Source organism: Bos grunniens, chromosome 11 (assembly GCF_055505025.1).
Source record: "Bos grunniens cultivar Pamir isolate PY7600 chromosome 11, Bosgru_T2T1.0, whole genome shotgun sequence".
NCBI classification, from domain to species: domain Eukaryota; kingdom Metazoa; phylum Chordata; class Mammalia; order Artiodactyla; family Bovidae; genus Bos; species Bos grunniens.
In genome coordinates this window covers 13,050,953-13,064,504 of record NC_141175.1, presented here as the reverse complement: position 1 = coordinate 13,064,504, position 13,552 = coordinate 13,050,953, and the positions used below count along the sequence as shown (strand labels likewise).

Sequence of the window (13,552 nt, the reverse complement as noted above, 5' to 3'; positions counted from 1 at the left end):
ATGGTAGACTTGGTAAGTCATCGTGTCCCAGCGGTCTCTCGTCACAGCCTGGGTGGACATGGCTGATACCACTGGACTCATTCTCCTAGAGCCCAGGGTTTCCTGTTCCTACCCTTGTTCTGAAGGGCACCTGACAAAATCCTGGTGAGGACAGCTGAGACTCCATGAGGAGCATGCGGTGCTTGACACGCATCACCTCTACTCATGAGTTTCTGATTCCAACATGATCTCTTGTCACTTGTCTACTTACTAAGTTCAGTCACGTTGCTTATCACTTTCTTTGGAGGGCAACCTTTAACCTTGATTTTATGTACCACCAAAAATGCAAAAACCACCAAGTAATCTATGATTCATTACTTGCTTATCACACACAGTGACAAATTTTTAAAACCACTCATTACTATTTCTTTAAAAGAAAATATAGCAAAAAACTTGGTTAAGCTAGTTCTAAAAAATTTCATATTCAGAACCTGACTCATCTGGATCATCTTCTGATTCAGAGTCATTAATGCCCATGCTTTCTCCAAGGGTATCTCAGAAACAAAATGTAATACTTTTTCTAGATGCTATCTATCTTCTTTTGTTGGCTCCCAGAAAGAACTTGCTTGTTGACTATCAAGAAAATGTCAATGCAAATAGCTGTTTCACCAATAGCAAATGAACACCATGCTTCTATGCTCTGGTGCCTTTCAGTATTCACAGTGACTTTACATTTCCATGTTGAATCTGACTGAGATTTGGAAGACATTTTAAATGGAAAATTTGACACCACACATGCAGAACCAACAATGCACATAATTAAAGGGGTGATAATAATAAGAGCTGGGTTTCCCTGGTGGTTCAGTGGTAAAGAAACTGCTTGTCAATGCAGGAGATGCAGGTTCAATCCCTGGGTAGGGAGGATCTCCTGGAGAAGGAAATGGTAACCCATCCCATTGTTCTTGCCTGGGAAACCCATGGACAGAGAACCTAGAGGGCTATAGTCTATGGGGTCGCAAAGAGTCGGACATGACTTAGTGCGTCAGCAATAACAACAATATTAACAGCTATGACCAAGTTCATGCATAGACAGGCTATCACAACCATGTCACAACTGTCTGATGGATGACAGCAATTGTGGGACGCACTGTACATCTCTGAGTTTTGGGACAGGGTGTATCTGCCCTAGGCCTTTGTTCTCTGGGAATTATGGCACTGCCTGACTTCATCAGTGTCACCCTGGAAGAATAAAAGCTATTCTTTCTTCCTTCTCCCCTGCAAAGCAGAGGAGTTATATTGCTAGTGTCAAAGGCAAGGACAACGTAATGACCTTTACCTGAAAGGTGTTTACTCTGAATCCTCTTAAGGGAAAAAGGAACTAATATCAATTGAGTTACTATAAATCAGCTGCCTTTATGCATCACTTCTATACAATTTTCAAGGCAACTCTGCAAGGTATCACTACTATCCACATTTTCAGATGGAGAAACAGGTTCGGAAAGGTGAAGTAACTTGCCCCCAGGGTCACAGAGCTAGTAAGCAGTGAAGCTGAAATTCAAAGTCAGGGCTGTTGGACTGAAAGCCTAAACTGTCACATACTCAGTACTAAAGCCAAAAGAAGGGGAGTGCTGGCAAACTGAGGGGGCTGTTCACCCAATCCTCTCACTGACTCCAGGCCTGCGATGCAGGCCACACAGCTTTGAGGTAGATCCTGTAGCATGAGCTCCTTCCCAGCAATGGACAGGCATGGACATGGATACTGCAGACTTATTAATGATCCTGTAGTCCCCGTTCATCATTACTGCACTTTCTCCATTTGCTAATTCCTTTCCCCCAGATAACCAGGGCCCTCTTAATTATGTTCCCCTGAGGAGACTGGCTACTAATTGGAAAAGAGTCAGGTGAAACAAAGGAACACTGGCTGCCCAAATACATAAAATGCAGCTTCCTGAGACAAAGACGGAGGGGAGGAGAGATGAGATGTGGAGGGAGGTATGGGGACCTCCACCCCCATGTGAGCAACATCCCTTTGACCTCGGTAAGGATATAGCTTAGAGCTCTCAGGGGTTTGGAAGGGCCACTCTTTCTTTTCGCATATTAATGCACAGTGAGCTCTACAATGTACATATCACAGCCCCTGCCTTGCCTCTCAGAGGCATACCACCTTTTAGCCAATACCCAAATCTGCAAAGGGATCCCACCAGTCTTTCCTCAGTTCACTGTCTTTAAAGAAAGGAAAATCTGGTCTTATACATTTGAGCTTTTCTTCCTTCCTTCCTCCCTCCCACTCGAAAAGAAACCAAAGTGTAAACACAGTTTGTCTTAGTTTAAAATTCTGCTCTGAAATAACGAGGCCCAGCATTGTTGGAGAGATTAAAGGACAACAGAATGGGGAAAGGAAAGTGAACAAAAACCATACAACACACCTTATTGGAGAACACAAATAATTCTAGTTTTCATCTTCCTAAGAGTGACCAGAGAGATGGGCCACAGGCTAATACAACGGCAGAGTTGCACAGGGAGCCGAGAAGAGCACGTGGTGTCTACGGTGCACTCGCCTCAGTCAGCGCTAGGCTGAGGGCACGACGGCATTTTCTCACTGGATCCTCAGGACCACGGTACAAGGTGGGTACTGTCATCACTACCAACTATACAGATGAAGAAACAAAGGCTGGGAAGCTAAACAATTCAGTGAGGTCACACAGCTAGTAAATGGCAGCCCTGAGACTAGAACGCAAACCTGTCTTACTGAGTCAGAGCAAGCCCACTGTTCCCCTAGGAGCTCAGCATGTGCCTGGCTGTGGAAGAAGAGCAGAAAGAGGTTTGGAGGTTTTTTCCTAACCTGTTCCCTGGGGGCCTGCCAGCAGCTGTGCAAAGTCTCGGGCCCTTCCACATTCTGTTCAAGACCCTGGCCAGCCCCCTCACCACAGGAACCCTAACCTGCCTCTGGGCTGAGCCACACGTGTCTCTGTGGGCCCTTCCCTGTGTCCTCCAAGTCCTACTGAACCCCGCGGTCTGCCAAACATCCCTTCTCAGATCACCCCAAGGTTGCTATAACCTCCCTATTCAGAGGATTTTGTCTGGGTTGCCCATTTGGCATGAAGCACATGCTAATTTATATGGTTATTCCAGACTGTCGGGCATGGAGAGCCAAACTGTGTTTCCCATTCCCCAGAGTCCATGGTGGGGCCATGAGAAGAGCAGGAGAAATAAAGAGGCGGGATGTGCTGAGTGCTCACCAAATACCAAGGGCTGTGCAGGGGCCCTTATCTCATTTAATCCTCAAATAATCCAACGTATACCATCCATTTTATAAATTAAAAAAGGGACCCTCAGAAACTTGCCCATGGTCACAGTTAATGGTGATTCCAGCCCAAATCCTCCTACTTTAAAGTTTCTTATGATTTACTTTTTTTTATACCATTATGTTACACTTAAGAAAAAAATGGGCATTTGACAGTTATAGCTGAAAAATAAAATAGCAAGTGGACACTTTGTAGCCAGGATAAAAATACATTTGCAAATAGCTTAAATGAGCTGATATGCTTTCTTGTTCTAAACGGAATTTCAGGTAACTTATAGGAATATGTTTAGTACAACAGAAAAATATGAAAAAAAAAATAGAGGCAAAGGGAAAGAACATAAGCTGGGGTGAGGTGGGTACTTCAATGTGTGCTGTAAGGTTCTGCATGCCTGCTGGGATGGCCACACATCTGGCTCTGAGTCCTCCAACTGCCAACCCAAAGAGGGAAACAGGATTGTCACACGATTCGCAGTGTCCACAGAGAAAAATAAACTAGTCACCTAGGAGCTTCAACTTTAAAAAGGCAACTGAGGAGGGGTAAGAGAGAAAACCAACATCTTGTGGTGCATTTACTAAGTGTTCAGTGTTTCCCATATCCTGGTCAGTCAATATTACTATGCATCAGGCGCCACACTGGACAGGGGATAGACAAGAGAACAAATAGTTCTGAACCCTACCTATTTAGAGCTTACATTCAACAGCAGACAGCAAATAAGCATATTCTTGTAGGTGCGTACGCGGCTGTGAGGAGAGTTACAAGGTGCCTGGGGGTAGACCTGAGATGACCTCATCTCAAACCCACAGTGATCTTGAAAGTCTGATCTCCATAATTCACAGAGGAGCCTATGGCTCCAAGAGGTTAAGTGACTTGACAAAGGTCACAGCTGGTGAGAGGCAGAAAATATGACTTGAAAGGTGGAAGGGGTGCAAAATGCCATTAGTTAATCGAGATTTTCTTAGGGAAAAAAGGATTTAACTTCTTGCGTGGCTTCCAACAGGCCCTCCCTGATTTATGAGCAGTAGCACAGGATGAAGGTCCATGTGAGGATAGGAGCAATCTTAGATTAGGAGGCAGTACAGACTGCCGAGCTGCCATCCGCGTTTCAATGGCCAGAGCATGGGGCTCACAGCAATGGAGGAGCTGGGTGCACAGTGCTGGGCACTGGGGATGGTCTGCTAATGCGAGACACGTGCGTATCGGAGCTGACCGTGAAGCGGGGGAGGGAGGACAATGTCCTCCTGAGAGTGGCCCTGTGGCTTCCTGGGGTAACCCTGGGGCCTGGCAAAAGAGCCGCAAGCCACCAAACCCAACTGAAACAGACACAAGAGTTACAAAGATAACGACTGGATGGAAACCCAGAAAGGTCAACATCAAAGCCTAGAGTAGTTTCCCCTTTTATGCCTCCTCAGTCTACCGGAAGGAGACAGACTAGGGAAATCAGGAAGGGCTCCATGGCTGAGACCACTGCGGCAGGAGAAGTTAATCACAGAGGAAAGGTCAGGAAACGGGGCTCTCTATTGCCCCCAGAGAGTTCAATGAGAACCATAAGAGCCAGAGCCAGGTCACAAAAGAAGTCTCCGGTTTGAGCCACCAGAGACCCATGAAACCCTCATAGAAATGCAGGAACGAATGATGCACAGAAAAAATGAGAAGACAAAAAGAGGTTTTGGATAAATAAACCAAGAGAAATTAACCACCCAAAACAGTGTAAAAGTTGAAAATGCAAGAGGTAATGAGGGAAAGAAAATCTCTGTTTTTCTAGGACTAAGATACGTCACATGTCAAGATGCATAGCGTCCAATTACATTTTCAGCATAGCCTCTCAGTCTTTCAAATATTCACATGGAAGACAAACCCCCGTTTGTTGTGAGGTTACTCTGAGCTGAGCACTGAACTGCTGCTTTGTGTCTTCTTCTCGTGAAAGAGGCAGGAACACATCCCCAAATCCCCACCATGAGGGAACCTCCTCCAGAACTGAAGCTTCTCTGAAGATGACGTTACATGGCCTGTGGCTCCTGCTCTACTGGTGACCACAAATATATGTAGAATATCTTTGCTGTAGAGGCCACTGCACTGTCTTACAAGTTTCAGAGTTTCTAAGTGTTGGATTCAAGATAGTCTCCAGGTCAGAAGAGTGAAGAATTACCTATCAGATGTGTCACAAGAAATCGAAAACCAGACCAAGATAAGCACAGGTCAGAGCCAGCTGTGTCCCATGGAGATCAGGCAGAAACTGGGGCAAAGGAAGCAGGCTGTTGCCCCTCATCACATCAGGCAGCAGAAAGAGGACTGGGAAGTGGGACTATCAGGGTGGGTCCAGATACTCAGATGCAGATGTAGCAGCAAAGGAGGTGGAGGGCCATGGGGCAGTGGGCTGCAATCATGAGTGTGTCCCAAAGAGAGAGTCAGTTCAGTTGCTCAGTCGTGTCTGACTCTTTGCGACTCTATGGACTGCAACATGCCAGTCCTCCCTGTCCATCACCAACTCCCAGAGTCTATTCAAACTAATGCCCATCAAGTCGGTGATGCCATCCAACCACCTCATCCTCTGTCTTTCCCTTCTCCTCCCACCTTCAGTCTTTCCCAACATCAGGGTCTTTTCAAATGAGTCAGTTCTTCCCATCAGGTGGCCAAAGTACTGGAGTTTCAGCTTCAGCATCAGTGCTTCCAATGAATATTCAGGACTGATTTCCTTTATGAGTGACTGGTTGGATCCCCTTGCAGTCCAAGGGACTCTCAAGAGTCTTCTCCAACACCACAGTTCAAAAGCATCAATTCTTCGGTGCTTGGCTTTCTTTATAGTCCAACTCTCACATCCATACACGACTACTGGAAAAACTATAGCCTTGACTAGACGGACCTTTGTTGACAAAGTAATGTCTCTGCTTTTTAATATGCTGTCTGGGTTGGTCATAACTTTCCTTCCAAGGAGTAAGTGTCTTTTAATTTCATGGCTGCAATCACCATCTGCAGTGATTTTGGAGCCTAAAAAAATAAAGTCTGACACTGTTTCCACTGTTTCCCCATCTATTTCCCATGAAGTGATGGGACCAGATGCCATGATCTTAGTTTTCTGAATGTTGAGTTTTAAGCCAACTTTTCCAGTCTCCTCTTTCACTTTCATCAAGAGGCTCTTTAGTTCTTCACTTTCTGCCATAAGGGTGGTATCATCTGCATATCTGAGGTGATTGATATTTCTCCCGGCAATCTTGATTCCAGCTTGTGCTTCTTCCAGCCCAGCGTTTCTCATGATGTGCTCTGCATATAAGTTAAATAAGCAGGGTGACAATATACAGCCTTGACGTACTCCTTTCCTGGTTTGGAACCAGTCTGTTGTTCCATGTGTAGCTCTAACTGTTGCTTTCTGACCTGCATACAGGTTTCTCAAGAGGCAGGTCAGGTGGTCTGGTATTCCCATCTCTTTCAGAATTTTCCACAGTTTATTGTGATCCACACAGTCTTACTAACAACAATAAAAAATGTATTAAAAACTTAATGGATCTGGAATGAAACAGTGGTGATGGCTACACAACCTTGTGAATACATGAAAAACCACTGAACTGTACACTTTTAAAATGATTAATTTTATGGTATATGAATTATGCTTCAATTTTTAAAAATAAAATGGAGAACCTGAAAAGGCAGTTTTGCTATAGAACTTAGAGAGTATAGGTATGCTGCTGCTGCTAAGTCGCTTCAGTCATGTCCGACTCTGTGCGACCCCATAGACGGCGGCCCATCAGGCTCCTCTGTCCCTGGGATTCTCAAGGCAAGAACACTGGAGTGGGTTGCCATTTCCTTCTCCAATGCATTAAAGTGGAAAGTGAAAGGGAAGTTGCTCAGTTGTGTCCGACTCTTAGCGACCCCATGGACTGCAGCCCACCAGGCTCTTCCGTCCATGGGAGTTTCCAGGCAAGAGTACTGGAGTGGGTTGCCAGTGCCTTCTCCAGAGTATAGGTATAGATTCTTACAAATCCATGGCATCAATAATGCAAACAGCCATCTTTCCTCTCTCTCATTTTTTCCACCAGGAAGACAGTTTACTCAGAAATTGTCCAAAGCTTCCTCCAAAGGCTCCTGGCACTTTCAGTTTGGGGTGCTGCTGAAGGAAATGAGGGTGCATCTCAATACAGGCCTCAGTGACTGTCATCATCTAACAATTTCTGTTTAGGTACCTACTTGATGCTAGGCTCTTTATGTAGAACTGTATTTTTGATATATTCCTGTGGATGAGAAAAGAGAAGTTCAGAGAGACTATGTGATTCAACTAAAGACATATTCAGTAGGACCAGAGCCAGGATTTGGACCCAGAGGTTTGACTTCCAAGCGTGAATTATCTTCTACTACTCAGCCTCTCTGCTGGAACCTCAAGGTCAAGTTCAGCCAAATTTTAATACGGGATTTACCCAGGAATCTATAATTTTACTTTGTTCAACCAACATACATCATTTGTGAACTTTCTAACCATTAGGTCCAGGACAGACCTAACTTCCCTCCTTGTTTTGTCTGAAACTGAAATCCTGGTCCTTATCCCCTCTTAGGCTTCCAGACAAGTTCTTGCTGCAGTGGTTGCTCGCTCTGAGCAATGGACCTATTATGGCCCCTTGATGCTTACTAGCTTAAAAAAAGAAACAAGAACAAACTGTCCCAACTTTTACCTGGACACCTGAGTTCTTTTGTGAAGTAGTATTTCCTCAGGTCCAGAACCATCTATAAGCCTCTGCCTCTCTATGCCCAGTGCTAGAGACATAAAGGCACTCATATTTACTTGCTCCAAAATGGAAAAGACACAGTTTTTGCTTAGGTGTTAGAATCCAATTTTGATTGATTATATATTAAAGAATTTTAGTGATACTTGTCTACCTAATCCACTTTCATCCTATCTGGATTTGCAAACTTGCACTGGATTGTTGAATCATATATATGTGTGTGTGTGTATGCACATGTACATATTAATATATATTGACTATAAATACATATCAATCTTAACAGAAATCAACCCTGAACACTCATTGGAAGGACTGATGCTGAAGCTGAAGCTCCAATACTTCGGCCACCTGATGTGAAAAGCAGACTCATTGGAAAAGACTCTAATGCTGGGAAAGATCAAAGGCAAAAGGAGAAGAGGGTGGCAAAGGATGAGATGGTTGGACAACATCACCAATTCAATGGACATGAACTTGGACAAGCTCCGGGAGATAGGGACAGGGAGGTCTGGCGTGCTACAGTCCATGGGGTTGCAGAGTTGGACATGACTTGGCAACTGAACAACATAAATACACACACACACACACACACACATATATATAGTCAGTAATAACAAAAATAGTACCTACTCTTTATGGTCACCTGCTGTTTATCAGTGTGTGGGTGCTGCCACTTCAGTTGTGTCTGACTCTTTGCGACCCCATGGACTGTAGCCATCCAGGCTCCTCTGTCACGGGATTCTCCAGGCAAGAATACTGGAGTGTGTAGTCATTTCCTCCTCCAGAGGATCTTTCCAACCCAGGGATCAAACTTGCGTCTCATATCTCCTGCATTGGCAGGTGGGTTCTTTACCACTAAATACTATTCACATTTAACAGAAAACTGGCTTAGAGGTGTTCAGCAACCTCAAAACAGTAAATGGGGAAACCAGAACCAAAGCTGGAGTTTTCTGTTTCTACTATAACACACTTTGTTGATTTCTATCACTGACACCAAGGATATCAATAATTTCACTTTAGCATCAATTTATTCCCAATACCCAGCTCTAGTCATCCATTTGTCGTTTCACAGCTGTGTCTAGACTGCTACCCTTTTACCCACATGGACCATGCACCCTGTAAAAAGGCATATTAAGACTGGCTAAAAATCCTAGATGGAATACATGATGTAGCATGGAGGGGGGTTATTCAGAACCCCACATATAGTACAGATAAAGAGCCTAGAACTAGTATGTCTCACAGAGAATCTAAGCATGCCCACTCTGAGTGGAAGAATGAATCCCAGAGACATCTAGAAATGCCAGAAAATACAATGAATTTTACAAAGTTGGATACAAAATCCAAACCTTAACTGTGCACATTTAACTTTTTAGTTCAGTCATACCCTCAAAGAAAATCAGGCGTTAGCTACTAACTTGGCTCTTGGCCTGGCTGCCCTTTGGGGGAAATATGAACTTGTCCTGATCTGTTTGGAAATATTTTATCACATATTTAGAAATACATTAACAGGTATCCAGAATAACCCAAATGTACAATTCAATTTGAGAACTGATTTGGTCCTTATTTAGGACTACTTCTGAAGGACTAAGGGAAAAAAGGGAATTTACGTGGAAAATACCATATGGCTTCTATTGGGACCTTTTATTAGCAACATTTAATTAGCATAGTGCCTGGTACAGAATAAGTGCTCTATAAATATTTGTTGAATGAATAATAATGAATGATAACATTAGTCCACAATTATTAGCCATTCATCAAAAAGCCTATGTAAAGAATTTTTTCCACAAAATCTTGGTGACAGGCACATCTTATTCTCTAATTCTTTAAAGGACATTAGTAAGGAAAGCTTTAATATGAAATGGCCTTGGATTTCAAGTGCAGGCTCTACCATTTCCTAGTTGTGTCATGGTGGGTAAGTCGCTAAACTTCTTTGCGCTTCAGTTTCCTAATCTATACAATAGAGCTAACCTTGTGCCATGCCATGCTAAGTCACTTCAGTCATGTCCAACTCCTTGCAGCCTATGGGCTATAGCCCACCAGACTCCTCTGTCCATGGGATTCTCCAGGCAAGAATACTGGAACGGGTTGCCATTTCCTACTCCAGGGCATCTTCCTGACCCAGGGGTCAAACCCGCGTCTCTTACGTCTCCTGCATTGGCAGACAAGTTCTTTACCACTAGCACCACCTGGGAAGCCCCAATATTTACCTTACAGTTTGATTTTAAAGATCTGCAGTAATGTTTATAAAGAGCTTGACTTGCACACTGTACTCCATCTATGGTGATTATTATTATGAAAGGGAATGCTGATTTTCATCAGCAAGTGTATCCCTTTGTCCCCACAATAGGAAGGCTTTTCCAATACTGGCCGAGGTCAGGACTGCCATCAGCCAAGGTAGGGAACATTCTCATTTTCACTTTCAAAATCAAGAGAATGGCACAGCTCTAAAGTAGAAAGGAACCAGCAGCACATGTTTTTAAATATTCATAAGGGCTGGAAATGTCTTACTCCTTTCGTTTTCTCTGCCATCTGCTTTTGTTTCTTTTCTTTTCATTCTTATGCCACAGCTGCAAATGAAAACAACCATACAATAACCCAAGTTAAATAAAAAAAATCAAAATAAAAACAATCTGATGGGTAAAAAGAGAAGATGAATTATAAAGTTTTTCCCTGAGCTCACAAGGCAGCAGAAACAAGAAAAACGTTTGATGTGAGTAAAACCTTCTGGAAACCAAAACCCATGTCCCATGTTTATAATAACCATAATAAGAGCAACCACCATTTACTAAACGGCCCCTATGTGCCACTTGATATCAGTATCTCTAATTTCTAAAGCCATTCTTCAAAGTAAGTAAATCAAACCCATTTTACAGAAAACAAATGCCAAATCAGAGAGGTAAGATAGACTTTTAATGGTTATACAGCTATTAAGAGATGAAACAGATTTGAACTTGGGCCTCTCTGAATATAAAGCTCAGACACTTTTTCTACCACTCTCTCCAAAAATGGGAAGGAACATGAAAAAAATTAATTTAGGAAATATTTAAGGCAGACTATTTGTATTAAATGGATTTTCTTCAGATAATTAAAATCTGTGATTATAGCTCTAATTAAAGTTAACTTAGATAATTGGTTGTTGTATTTGTGAATGTGCAATTAGTCTTCCACATAATTGCTGGGTTTCAGCATCATACTTTCCATGTACTCACTGCATCCCACAGCTTTGCTACACTGGCTTCTGTGTTACCAAAGGCCCACATTACAGCTCTTAGGGTTTCTGGGTCCAAGGACTATGATCTATGAAACCAATAGTAGGGTCTGGGTTCAACCCTATTTTAGCATGTCTTTGTCCAGAAGTCAATGAACACCTTATCTTCAAGTGTAATGTAAAAAGCTCTTACAGCCTACACTGTTGTCCTGAAAACTCCTAGCAGCATGTACCTGAAGAAAAACTGGCAGCAGTGGTCCTCATGTGTTAATTACACTTGCGAAGTCTATTATGCATAGAAAGGGCACCTGCTGGCAGTGAAAATGACTAGAATCTGCCCTTCCTGTGCAGTGAGTAAATTGAGAGTTCATTTCTACAGGAGATAATAGTTTTCAGATTCCATTTCGTGTATCCCCTGCATGGGGATATACTTAACATTTAAATCATCTGCAGAGGAACAAACCTCCTTCAAATTTACATGTTTCAGGCTCCTAGCACTTTACTTAAAATGCTGGTTATCCCTGCTGGCTCTTACCACCAAGGATTAAACTCAACAGTGGTGAAAGTCACCAAGCACAACAGAATAAAGTTATTAGCATTGACTCAAATTTCATGACATTTGTAGTTTCTGACCAAAGCAGTGGTAGCAGGCTGAAGGTGATCAAATCAAGCCTTAAATAGAGGATCTGTTTTTTTCTCTTGGGGTCTTTTATTTCATCATTCTTACATCTTGCAGTTAATAAACAGATACCAATCCCCAAAGGCCTGTAATCATCCTATGGTCAAATGTCAAAAAGTTCTTTCATGAAAACAAGAGACCAGCAGAGAGACTACAATCACATAAACAGAAACTTCCAATACAGAGTCTAATCCAAACCCACTCGGGCTCTAAAAATCAACAAGCCTCAACTATGAGCTTTTAGAGTGAAAGTTTGGGGTGACAAGGGCTTGGCAACTGTCCTTGCCAAGTCTTCCCTTCTTGGTTAGAGCTGCTGCACCACTGCTCTCGGTCAGGCTGGTAACAGTCCTTGAGAGGGTTAGAGATTGAGAGGAAGCTGAAAAGAGGATTGTGGGTCAGCTTCCACAGGAAAAAGTGAAACAGCTAATAAATCCTCTATACAAACAAGAAAGGAGAGCTGTGACCTGAGATGGTGGCTGGAAGTAACAACTGGCCAGAATAAACATTGATTTTTTTTTTTAATGAAACTTTTCAATTACAGAACTATACTTTTTCATTGTTAGAAATATGTGAAAGTATGGAAAATACTATAGAGATCATGCAGAATTCTTCTCTCTCCCCCACAACACAAATCACTGTTAACATTTTGGTGTCTTTCCTTCCAGATTTCTGCCTCTCTATATGTTTGTTTGTGTGTATCTAATTTTTGTGTTTTATATATATATATATACACACATAATTTTTGTTTGTTTTTATAAAAATGGAATAGTGGTGACTGTAGCTATAAAATTAAAAGACACTTGCTCCTTGGAAGGAAAGCTATGACAAACCTAGACAGAGTATTAAAAAGCAGAGACATCACTCTGTCGACAAAGGTCCCTACAGTCAAAGCTATGGTTTTTCCAGTAGTCATGTATAGATGTGAGAGTTAAACCATAAAGAAAGTTGAGTACTGAAGAACTGATGCTTTTGAATTGTGGTGCTAGAGAAGACTCTTGAGAGTCCCAACCAATCTTAAAAGAAATCAACTCTGAATATTCATTAGAAGGACTGATGCTGAAGTTCCAATACTTTGGCCACCTGATGCAAACAGCCAGCTGATCGGTAAAGACCCTGATGTTGGGAAAGACTGAGGGCAGAAGGAGAAGGGGGCAGCAGAGGATGAGATGGTTAGACAGCATCACTGACTCTATGAACATGAATCTGAGCAAACTCCAGGAGACAGAGAAGGACAAGGAGCCTGGTGTGCTGCAGTCTGTGGGGTTACAAAGAGCTGGACACAATTTAGTGACTGAACAACAACAACATCTATTTTAGGGAAAGTTACTAAATCTTTTGCGGCCTTGGTTTATCGACCTGTGAAATGGAGCTAATAATACTTGCCTTACAGGGTTGCTGGAAGAATAAAATGAGATCACAGATGTAAAGAGATGGTCCAATAAGTGATGAGGGGACAGGAGGGAGGCACAGCAGAGATTCAAATGTGGCAACCATTGTTATCACTGATGTGAGTGATGGAGCATTTTCGTCTTCAGTTTTGGGACTCTGAGCTGCTGGTTTTAGACTAGATAACAATTTAGCAATCAAAACTTTCCAAGTAATGGAAAGTGAAAGCTGTACCATGAGAGAGGCAGAGGGACTACAATGACTTTCTCAGCTCCACCAATCCCTGCAC

At 42.7% G+C, this 13,552-nt stretch overlaps 1 protein-coding gene across 27 annotated transcripts in view; it reads right to left on the bottom strand.

The window, feature by feature from the left end:
- Window positions 1–13,552, bottom strand: part of DENND1A (DENN domain containing 1A) — a 533,371-nt gene that overhangs the window by 213,041 nt on the left and 306,778 nt on the right. The gene's annotated exons all lie outside the window — the stretch shown is intronic.